This window comes from Pinus tabuliformis, chromosome 1_1, assembly GCF_031772625.1.
Source record: "Pinus tabuliformis cultivar Carrire ecotype Pingquan chromosome 1_1, CPIR1, whole genome shotgun sequence".
NCBI lineage: Eukaryota > Viridiplantae > Streptophyta > Pinopsida > Pinales > Pinaceae > Pinus > Pinus tabuliformis.
The window spans coordinates 420918649-420930957 of NC_142297.1; positions in this window are offsets into that span (position 1 = coordinate 420918649).

Below are 12309 nucleotides of genomic sequence, written 5' to 3' on the forward strand. Positions count from 1 at the left end.
TTTTAAAGATAAAACTCAATTACTTTCTGATCCGACATCCGTCGGATCCCGTCTCTTTCGATGGATGGCTGAGATTGGCCCGGGCTTGAGCAAATTAAACTGTATTTGATACACCATCACGTCTGATTTCTGAAATAAACTTCGTTTTAGTTACCCATGTGATTGTCATTGGATCTGTGGCCTATTGATTAGACAGCCTAGATATTCTCGTGAGTTTATCACTTTAAAAAGCCATTAATAATATAAAATCAACCATTTTTTTCAAATCTTTGCATTTCTTTTTATTTCCATTATGACATAATATTTGGTTTTTTTTTTCATATTTTTTTATTTTTCTTTCATTTTGTGATAAAACTAAAAATAAAACTTAAATAAAAATGGATGCTACAACATCTGGCTCCACCTAGGGATAGTGCTTTTGCCATAAAAGCACTAAGAACCGCGAATCAATGCCTTCACCTCGGGCATGGAGTCATATATTGCTTTTCCAAACTTAACTATGTGGAAATTTGTACAGTGAATCCACTCCGGTATCTACAGTGATAGGACGCTTGTGCTTTCAGAACTGGAAGTAATGTTTAAGATATTGCCCATTAACAGGCAGCTGTAAGGTTTCACCATCAAGATTCTCAAGAAGAAAAGTGTTATTGGACCTTGCTTCAACAATTCTAAAAGGGCCATACCAGAGAGGATCGAACTTCCCATGCTTACCCTTATCTTCTCTTCTGGTATCCCATCTTAATACTAGGTCTGCAACTTTAAAGTCAATCTCCTTGGCTTTTCTGTCAAAAATACTTTTCATCTTTGATTGATACATAATCAAGTTGTCTCTTACCTTGTCCCTATTTTCACTTAGCTCCACTACTTTATTCATTCTTCTTATCAAAGCATTGGGTTCTTCTTTCGCCTCCTGAATCATTGCAATCACAGGCTTCACAAGTTGACTTGGAAACAGAGCCTGAGTTCCATATACTAATTCAAAAGGTGATTTTCCTATAGATCTCCTTGTAGTTACTCTAGTAGCCTAGAGAGAAAACTTCAACTTAGAATCCCAATCTTTTTTATTCTCTGCAATAGTTTTCTTAAGGATCCTCATCAATGTTTTATTTGTTGATTCAACTAGACCATTTCCTTTTGGATGATAAGTTTTTGGATGGGATAAAATAACATTGTAATTTTGACAAAAAACATTTAACTTGTTTAAATTAAAGACTTGAGAATTATCTGTTATGATTTAGACAGGGCATCCAAATCTGCTAAAAATATTTTCTTCTAAGAACTTCATCACCACCTGGTCATTTTCCCTTTTAGTAGGAATAGCTTCTACCCACTTGGTGAAGTAGTCAGTAGCTGTAAGAATCCACCTGTGTTGTCCACTTGAGGGTGGGTTAATCTCCCCAACAAAATCTAGACCCCTTGTTTGAATGGTTCTTCTATGAAGACTGGGATCAAAGGCAAGGGAGCTAGCCTCTTCTTCTCAGCAAAAAGCTAATATTTCTGAAAACTTATGACAAATTTATAGGTATCACCAAACAGAGTGGGCTAATAAAATCCGGCCTAAAGGATTTTATGTGTAGTAACTTTCCAACTGTAATGTCCTCCACATAACCCCTCATGACAATCCTTGATTACCTCTGTAAACTCATCTTCTATTAAACATAGCAACAAAATTCCTACAGGATCCTTCCAGTATAATCTGCCTTCCACAATCACATATGGTTGTGCTTTTATCTTTAATGCTCTATGCTTTTTTCTATCCAAGGATAGGGGATAGGAGAGAAAACACAAATAATTGATTATATGCTTGTACCATTTTGAACATCAAAAATTATACCTGATCTTCATACCTAGATCTATCTTTTATTCACTTTCTTTAGTTTTTCCTTCATCCACAAGTGTTAGCAAGTTGATTCCCAATGCCTAAAAGTTCGACTCTGTCAACATTTTTTTTCCAATCCTTTCCCTTTCACCAACGTTTTGGGTTTTATGTCCAAGTCATACTCTTGGATCTTGGCTATCCATTTTCCCTTTTTTCCTTCTACATCACCCTATACTAATACATCTTTTACTGCAGCATTTGGCACATAAGAAATGATCGATGACTGCAACACATAAATTCTAAAGGCTTTTAGGTCTTTAACCAAAGAATACACCTGCTTTTCAAGAATATTATACTTTAGCTCAGCATCCCTGAGAATCTTGCTAAAGAATGCAACAGGCTGCTCCTTCTCTTCATCATTCTTCTGCAGCAAGACAACAACTATTGAATTCGGTGATGTGAATGAAAAAACTTGGAAAGGCTTTTGATAATCAGGGCTGATTAGGACTGGAGCTGCCTGCAATGCTTCTTTAATCCTGGAAAATGATTCTCTGGCTTCCCTGGTCCAATGCACTTCATTCTCCTTCTTCAACATATTAGTAATTTCTTTTACAATTTCTGCATAATTGGACACAAATCTCCTTAAGAAGTTTATTTTTCCCAGAAACTTTTGAATATCATTTTTACTCCTAACTAGTGGTATTCTTTACACAACTTTTACTCTTGCTGGATCTATCTTCACTCCATCTCTAGTTACAATGTGCCCCAACAGTTTTCCCTCTTCCAGAGCAAAAATGGATTTCTTGGGATTTAAGGAAAGCCCAAATCTTCTACAATTTTCAAAAGTATTTTTCAGATGATCTAGATGTACTTCATCGGACTTTGAGAAAACAGTAATATCATCCAAATATATTACTACAAGCTTATCTCCTACAAAAGAAATTTCCATAGCCCTCTGAAATGTAGCACCTGCGTTCATCAATCCAAAAGGCATTCTGGAATGCATAAAGGTTCGCCAGGGAGTTTTGAATGTTGTATTCTTCTAATCTTCTCTATCCACAGCCACTTGGTTATACCCAGAGAACCCATCCAGCATTGACATTCTAAAAGATCCTATTACCTTCTGCATCACATGATCCATTTTAGGCAATGGATAATTATATTTCAAGGAAGCCCTGTTGAGATTTCTAAAGTCCACACAAAACCTTATATCTCCATTTTTCTTTCTTAGAGGCACTAAATTAGCCACCCAATCGGAGTACTTGACTGGAAATATTATTTTGGCGTCAAGTAAATTTTTGACCTCTTTTTCAATTGATGGTAGAAGCAGAGGATTTATCTGTTTAAGCTTCTATTTAAAGGGTTTAATTCCCTCTTTCAAGGGGATCTTGTGCTAAATAATATTTACATCCTATGTTTTGAGATCCTCATAGGACCAAGCAAAGGCATCAACATAGTCCTTGAAAATTTTAATATATCTCTCCTAGTAATTAGGTGAAACTCCACTGAATAATTTGACTAGCTTGGGCTCCTCCTGAGTTCCAATATTATGATCTTGAATGTGTTCATCTTGTGAAATTTTTCCTGAGTCAATAGCCACATCATTGGGGTTAAAAATCCTTTCAAGAGGGACAAGTCCCTTTGGCAGAATATTATCTTTCAATTGAAAAAAATTTTGATTAGCTATGGAATTTTTAAAACCACTAACTTCTACAACTTCTGTTGTTTCATCTTCATCCTGATCAATTTCTGTGCCCTAAAACTCTTCAACCATAGTAAAAAATTCTTTAATCTGCTGATCATCTTCAAAAACTTGCCAATATTTAACATTATCAGGAACATAAGGTCTGTGCCTCATTTCTACCTCATATCTTAGTTTTGGATTAATAGGAGGCTTGAAAGTACTAGAAGCCACAACCAATGAATCTACTAATATGTTCCCATCCCTTGGAATAAATTGAATGTTAAAAGTTTCGAAAAATTTCTCAACCGAATCCCATACTTCATTTCTGTATGCCCTAAGCCTAGGGTGTTTTGTCTAACAATTATTTTTTATTTGTTTTATAATCAGCTCTGAATCTCCAAAAGCAGAAATTGACTTAGTTCCCATCTGTTTAGCTATTTGTAGAGCAATAATCTAGGAATTATATTCCACCACATTTTTTGTTGCTTCGAAATCCAACTTAAAAGAAAAATTGAACATATTACCTCCAGGTGAAATTAGAAGGAAACCAACACCTATTCCTTCCTTAGTATAGGCTCCATCAAAGAAGCACTTCCATACTCCTTCAGTTTGTAGCTCTATAATTACATTGGCTGAAGTAAGCTACTTCTGATTATCTTCAGCCAACTCTGCATTATCATGCAACATGAAGCAAGCAAAGTCATCTTTCTCCTGGCTATATATAGGTGAATTACTTGCTCCATTTTTTGTAATTTTTTTTACAACTCTAGTTTCTCTGTACAATCTTCTCACTTCTCCAACAAAAGTCGGTATAATAGCATATGTAAAATCTAGTTTCAGAACACCACCCAATTTAGCCCCCCATGACCTAGATAGTAGCATTCCAAACCTAACATGGATATCTACTACTACTACATCCATGACCAAGCTTCTAGTTGGGATCTGGGCTAGTGACACTACCAGATCCTTAATGACCCCCAGACACTTGACTTTGTTTGAATCAAAAGAGTACAAGTCTCTATAGGGTTTGGTAACTTGTAGATTTAGTTGTTTCATCACTGACAATGGCATAAGGTTGTGTGAAGCTCCTGAATCAAACATACAATTATGCAAGAGGAAATCATGGATCAATAATGAAATATAAAAAGGAGGTGTTGAAGGATCTACTTCCTCCACATGTGGACCAAAAACCACTACTGGTTTATCATCTTGCAGATTCACAGTGTCATTTATATTCACATTCTCTTTTAAATTAATAAACTCAGCAATCTCCCTTTGATACACTGGTGTTTTTGCTAATTATATAAGGGGAACTTGAATTCTAACTTTTTCCAACTCTTTAGTAAGATTAAACAAATGACCCTGTTTAGCATTCTTTTCATTTTCATCTTCACCTTTCTTCATGACTGAAATTACTTGGGGAATGGAAATAAGTTTCTCTTCAGGAATTTTTCCACTTTGGTCTTGAGAAGACTCACCTTGAAGTATTTGTGTCTTTCCATTTGCATTTTCTTGTTGCTTTACTTTATTTACTTGTTTTGCAGGCTGAGTTTATTATGGAGTCGCCTTTGGTGAGGAAGCCGGAACTTGCTACTCACTTTGATTTTCCTGATTTCTTGATCTTTTCGTTGACCTTAAATCATATTTCTTATGTAATTCTGCTGCATAAATCAGAGAATTGCTTCCAATATTCATCAATTTTATTTTCATCATAAATAGCATCTTTTTTGGCATATTCATACTCTTCTCCTTCAACACCAAGTTCATCTTCATCTACTGCATATAACGTAGAAATTTGATCTTCATAATCCTTGGGGTGCTTTAGTACTTCACCAGGGTTTTCCTCTATGTACAATGGTGCTTGAATATGATCTTGTTCTTTTCTCTCCTTTTGCAAGATTTGCAAAGGTTGTCTTCTCTATTGGGGATTAAAGTTCTTATTATGTTGTGTTTGCCTCTGAGAATTATTATTTTCCAACTCTAACTTAATCAATTTATCTGACAAAGTTTTAATTACATTACTCATATCCTCTAATGTTTGACTTTGAGAGGATTCTATATTTGCCTTTCCCTTGTCTTGAATAGGCTATGTCTCTGGTGCTTTACCTACAGCCACCAGATTTGCTTCTATCTCTAATGCATCTGTTTGGATCTGATCAAGGGTTGGGGATCTTCTTTCCCTTAATGTGAATCCAAAATTTGACTCAAAAGCCCCGACAAAAGTTATTTTTTCACCAACAAGAGGGGGCTTAATCTCCTCTGGAAGACTATTGTACAATTTATTAAATCTTCTGACAAATTCAACTACAGTTTCATCAGATTTCTTCTTTATAGCGTTAAACTCTATGAGTTAATACCCATGGCCTTTTTTTTCTCCCCATCTCTGGGTGAATAGGCATTCCATATCTTCCCAAGAAGGAATAGAGTTATTAGGAAGCCCTTTAAACCATTTTATTGCTTCTCCATCCAAGGATTGAACAAAGAGTCTTAGAACAACATCTAGATGTTCAACGTTTAGGATTTCTGCAAAATTACAAAATATTGACACATGATTCTCTGTTGTTTGTTCATCTTCCCCTGTAAAACGAGGAAGAATCTTGAGGTATTCTTGTGGCATTTGATTCAATGGTTGTGGCAATTGAAGAGGTGCATACCTATTCATCAAGAATGCAGGCACTGCCATGTTTGCTCCCAAATTTATTGAACCTTGATTACCAATAGATGTGGAACCTGACTAAGGGGTAAATGGAGTGTGCAGAGGTGGTAATGTAGTTATAGGTTCAGGTTGAAAAATTATAACAGATAATGGAAAAGTAACAGACTCTAAAGACTACTCTTGACAGTTGGGTTCTTGAAATGAAGATGATTTAAAAAGTGACTCTTGATCAAATGAATGTTTGGGTGGGAGATGTGATGAATTGTGGCCTAATGCACACAGTGTAGGAATCGGTGTAAGTGGGATTTTAGAACTTCCAACCTTCTTAGAAACTAGCCTTTTAGGATCTGAAAGGGCTTGAACATTTTGTTGTGAGGTGTCTGATCTTGTATGAGGTCTTCTTGAAGCCAGAGTTATTGCTTTTATCCAAAACAGTGAAGAAATTCCTCCTCACTGAACAACCAGAGGAAACTATTGAAAACCCAGGGAAAAGTGTTCTTGTCTTCTCTCCCCAACAATGGCACCAATTAATGTTGTACCTTAAGAAACCAATTTCATGGCTATGTAGAAATTGTACTTAAGACATTATTTTTTATAATTATTGTCACTTGTTTGTCACTTAATTGTATGTTATATTCTCAAATGAAGGACCTGAAATACTTGGTTTTAAACCCTTAATACTTAGGTGACATGAAAATCTCAAAATTCCATTTGATTGCTGAATATAAATGATGAATGAAGAAGGCTTGAAGAATTCATAGACAATATGTTGTTTTACACAGAATCTACTATCTATGAAACTTGGAGAAATTAAAGATAATATGTTGTCTTACACAGAAGCTACTATCTATAGCTTAGAATAATTGTAGAGGTGGGAACTTCAAGTATAGGAGCACACTTTTAAGGGAATTTAACTTCATTTACATAAGAAAATAAAGACCTGTAGCTTCATTACCATACTAAAAGGAGGAAAACATTTGATGACACATAACAGAGAAGTCATAAAATCATACCCAACAATGTTTGGAAAAATCCTGATTCTTTCATTAATCAATAGTTGTATTAGGAATATAGTGGCCTAGTCTCTAGGTTCTCCAAAGTTCGAACCTCCTCTCTGTAAATTTTCCTCTTTTTATACATTATGAGATAGCTGGTAATCACCAAAACTGTCAAACTACCTAACTATCCTGTAACTGCTTTGAAGTAAATATCATTACAAAATATTACGTTTGAGGGTAAAAACACCTCATTCATTTCAAGAAAACAAGATAATAAGAAGTAATAGAAATCAGAGAATGATGGGAGATTGCTGCTCATTGTTAGAATCTATAGCTTGAGCCTGTGGTTCTGTTGATGGCTGAGCATTAATGGAGTAGTGGATGAAGTGGCGGGGTATGGTGAGTGGTGTAGGCAATTAACAGATGAAAGTGGTGGAAGATGTGGAATGAGTGACATGAGGCAGAAATCTTTGGGAGCTCACCACGGGGGTAAAGAATGTACGGGAGCTTCAATGAGGTTGAACCCCCGCAGTGATTTCAAGCCACACATTGCGGTCAACCATGCTAATGTCATGGTCAACTGCGGGGGTTGAGCTTTAATTAATCTTCATGCTCATTGCTTCCCCGCAACACACCTCAACATACTTATCAAGCTATCGCTTGATCGTGCCTCTTGAACCTGCATGACCTTTAGCATATGGCAAACCTTCAGTTACCACAAAACTCAAAAGAATTAACACTTTGGTTCATAAACCTGTCGCATCTGCCTTTTCAATGCCCCTTTGACTCCCATATGGACCCAATAGGAAATAAAACTGCTAGTTAATGATTTATTGGGTCCGATTTTAATGATAGAACCTGATTACTTTCTGACCCGATAGCCATCAGATCCTGTCTCTTTTGATGGAAGGCTAAGATTGGCTTGGAATTCAATGAATTAAACTGTATTTGATACACCAGCACATTCGATTTCCAAAATAAACTTTGTTGGACACCTAATCCTAAGTGGGTTAGTGTGGAAGTCGAATGGACAAAGCAGTCCAAGAGACCTTGGGATCTGAAACCCAAGAGTCACAACATTGTATTATAAATGTATATCTGATGTTAATAAAAAATGTACTCACTGATTTATCTTTCCTATTCTTTGATGTCCATGTGTGTTTAACATGGTATCAGAGCAGGCATATTCCTGCCCTGCCTAATTTCTTTGAAACATTTGTTTTATGGTTTCTACCATCACTTATGAATATTTTCTCAGCTAGAATTTAGCTGCCACCTCTTGCATATACCTGCGTTGCTCCTCCATATTTCTTTCTCTGCGTTTTGACTGCCTGACCAGCGCTGTCCAAGATAAGCTTTGTGCGCTTTCTGCCATAACGGTTGTCTGCTATTCGCTGCCACCCCTGTCTATCAGGTCTACTTCTTACATGCACCCAGCGGTTTCAGAAAATTATCCCTCTGCCATTTCTTCAGAAGTCTGACTCTGTCCCTCTGTCAATTTTCCTGGTATAGCCTCCCACGCTCCTCCACTTTCATGCGTTACCGTGTTCTTTACCCAGAATAATGCATTCAATTTGACATGATATTGATAACTGCACCCATGTCAACCGTGTGGCATTGCGTACATTTAGTTTTGAAGATGATTTTCTCCGGCCTTACCGTCGCCTGGAGGAGCCTCCGAGAAGGTCGCCATTGATTAATATCATTGATACTAGGCATTACTGTCAGCAATGGTATCCTCCTCTCTGTCATCGCCGTGTCGTGCTCGTTCTGCGACTGCAGTTCAAATCACATCAAAGAAGTGCAACGTCCCTAATGCCTCGACATAGTATCAGCGCAGGGTCGATTTTCTCTCCTGCTGTCGTTCATTGAAATTGAGTGGAAACTGGATTTGAATGCTAACAAACCGGAGGAACGAGATTTCAGAGCCTCTTTTCATATCAGATTTCAGAATCTCTGCACCGAATTGACTATCTGCTATAAAATTCCTCGACGGCTTCTGTGTCTTCATAATCTTCGTTTTTTTAATTAAATTGAGTCTTTCCATGGTTGCGCTCAGTTTTTGTACTCCTCAACGAGACTTCTCCTCAAGTCGACTAATCTCCTCGGCATCCGCAGTGATGATCTAAGGGATTCATTTGAGAAAACTGTGAGAGGAAGAGCTCAGTGGCAGAGTGTTCTCGGCTCTCAGTGCAGACTCTATTCCAAATATCGGACTGCACATCAAATTGGAACCACTCGGTCTCAGATTCTGATTAATTTGAATGATATGGAGCTCCACACATATTTGACCACTCCGTACCCTATTCTTGAAGATGCCGAGTGAAACAAGGAGGGTACCGTAGACCAGCTTAGAGCTCCATTTGCGACAATATCAACCTTTACAGGGAAAAGAACGAGGAAGAATTTCAAAATATTTGAAGGATTTTGCTTCGGCTGTTTGGATTTCGTTGATGAATGTTTCCACTGCATCGAGTCGTGATGGGTACAAAAGCTATCAACGATTTACAACATTCATGCCCTGATCTAATGGCTTTCTCGGAGGACTATAATGATCAACGACTATAATTCTTATACTTCTTGAAGGAATCGATCCTCCAACCTGTTGAATCCATAATCAATGCTACAGATAATCCACTGCGCCTGCTGTAACGCGAAAACCTGAAAATCTGGTAACCGGAAGAGAAGTTGAAGTGTTGGCTCGAACACAAGTGCAACAGAGTTGCCAAGCGAAGCGAAACTCTCTGAACTGTAAGGGCTATTCTAGTCCCAATGCATCCATGTTGTCTACCGCCATTAAAAAGCAGGGTCGTGTATTTTAATGGTAAAGATCAGTAAAGTCCACTGCCAGCGCCATTAAGAGGAAGGGATCAAGAAGATATTTGTTATGAGGGTTAACAGTGTGATATTTTATTGATAATTTTGTACGAAGGCATTGCTTCTATATGCAACCATGGAGTCGTGCAGAGTGCAAAATCACTAATGATTTTTTCTATGCCACTTAGTTGAATCTGGTTGGCCATAACAATTTTTTTATGCCTGCCGCTTGCATCTAGAAGGTATTTAACAGTGATGATGCACATTGATCGTGGATTGAAGGTATTTAGCAGCTGATAGTTTTTGCAGCAGTCGAAGGGTTTCTTCAAAATATTAGAGGATTTGGGTAACTGTTGGCTAAATATAGAAGGACTCGGTGATATTTGTATAATTTTGATAGTTTCAAGATATCTCTCGTTGATTTTTCCCTTTAAGCTATAGGGCTTTCTTGTGTAACTTGAAGATATTTAGCATCTTACATTTTTCTGTGGGATTTGGAGGATTTTTAAGGTGTAGAAAAATGGCTAAGCTTGAAAGAATATTAGAGTTATTGAGAACTCTAATCGTATCCACTGCTGACAGCGCAATCATAATCAATAAAGACATTATTGCTGACATTCAAAAATGTATGCAAAATGCACAAGAAAAAATAGAGTTTTTGCAGCTTGAGACAAAGCTACAGCAGGAAGAATTACACAAGTGGAGTCATCATTCTGAACCTGTTTCTGTTCAGAAGATTGAAACAGACTCCCGTAAACAGCGAGTCAATACTGTTACAGTTCATTCAGATAAAGCAGCAAAGTTACATACAGATGCAGAGGTTCAGCTTGCACTTCCCAAGCCCATCATCAGACCTTGGGAACAGCTTGTCCACAACAAGCACAGAACTGGTCTTGGATATGACAAGGACTTGTCCTTTCATATTCCAGACTATGCCAAGCCCATTCAGTTTCAGAGTGCTGGATTCATTCATGACAATTCACTTGCTCCTCATAACAGTTCACCTCCAGCTGTTCCAGATTCTGCCCCTCTTCCACAGCAACAACAACAACAGATTGAGAAATGCCAACACTGTGATCGAGTTGGCCATCTGAAAGATCACTTTTTTGATCTTCATCCATGTAAGCACTGTCATAAAACCAGCCATTCTTCACACAGATGCTTCAGAAATAAACGTCCTGCAAGAACAAAGATTCATCTTGGATGGATCTCTTCTTGGCAATGGGCATCAACAGCCAAGAAGATATTCCAAACACATGTCAGAACTTGTTCCAAAGTATTGAACAGTCTTGTAGTTGAGTTTTCTCCATCATCTCACCTTGTATCTGACAGGGGGGGAAATGATGGTCATCTACAAGCTTCAAAGTCACATAAGTCACATCAAGCGAGCCCGAGCCACAACCTGCCACACCAGTTTCAGAGTTGCAGCCAGAGACAAAGATGCCCCTGAGCATGCCTTCAGTTGGCAATCTGGGACACTTCCTCTAGTAGAAGACTCCAGCTTCTTGCCAGTTTTGGAAGAGTTCCAGGAATTGCAGAGTTGTTGGTCATCCTTAAACCATCACAGATTAAGAACACTTCCTCTAGCAGAAGACTCCAGCTTCTTGCCATTTTTGGAAGAGTTTCGGGAACTGCACTAAGCATTCCAGTGTTGGTGGTCATCCTTAAACCACCGCCCTTTTTACCAACATTTCATAGAGCACATTCAGCCTAGTGCTGCCATGCATTTTTGCACATTTGTATTACAACTCTCTTCTTGGACTCATACATAACCCTTCGGATTAAGGGGGGGAATGTTGGACACCTAATCCTAAGTGGGTTAGTGTGGAAGTTGAATGGACAAAGCAGTCCAAGAGACCTTGGGATCTGAAACCCAAGAGTCACAACATTGTATTATAAATGTATATCTGATGTTAATAAAAAATGTACTCACTGATTTATCTTTCCTATTCTTTGTTGTCCATGTGTGTTTAATAGTTCTAGTTTCCCACGCGATTGTCATTGGATCTGTGGCCTGTTAATCAGACGGCTGAGATCTTCTCATGAGTTTATCACATTCAAAAGCCATTAATAATATAAAATCAACCATTTCTTTCAAATATTCACATTTCTTTTTATTTTCGTTATGACATAATATTTGGTTTTTTTCTCATATTTTTTATTTTTCTTTCATTTTGTGATAAAACTGAAAATAAAACTTAAATAACAATGGATGCTACAACATGATGGATGGTGGATGATATCCATAAAGTGGCATAAATGGAGTCATTTTTGTTGCAGTATGGAAGGAAGTGTTATACCACCATTCAGCTAGAGGCAACCATTTGACCCATTG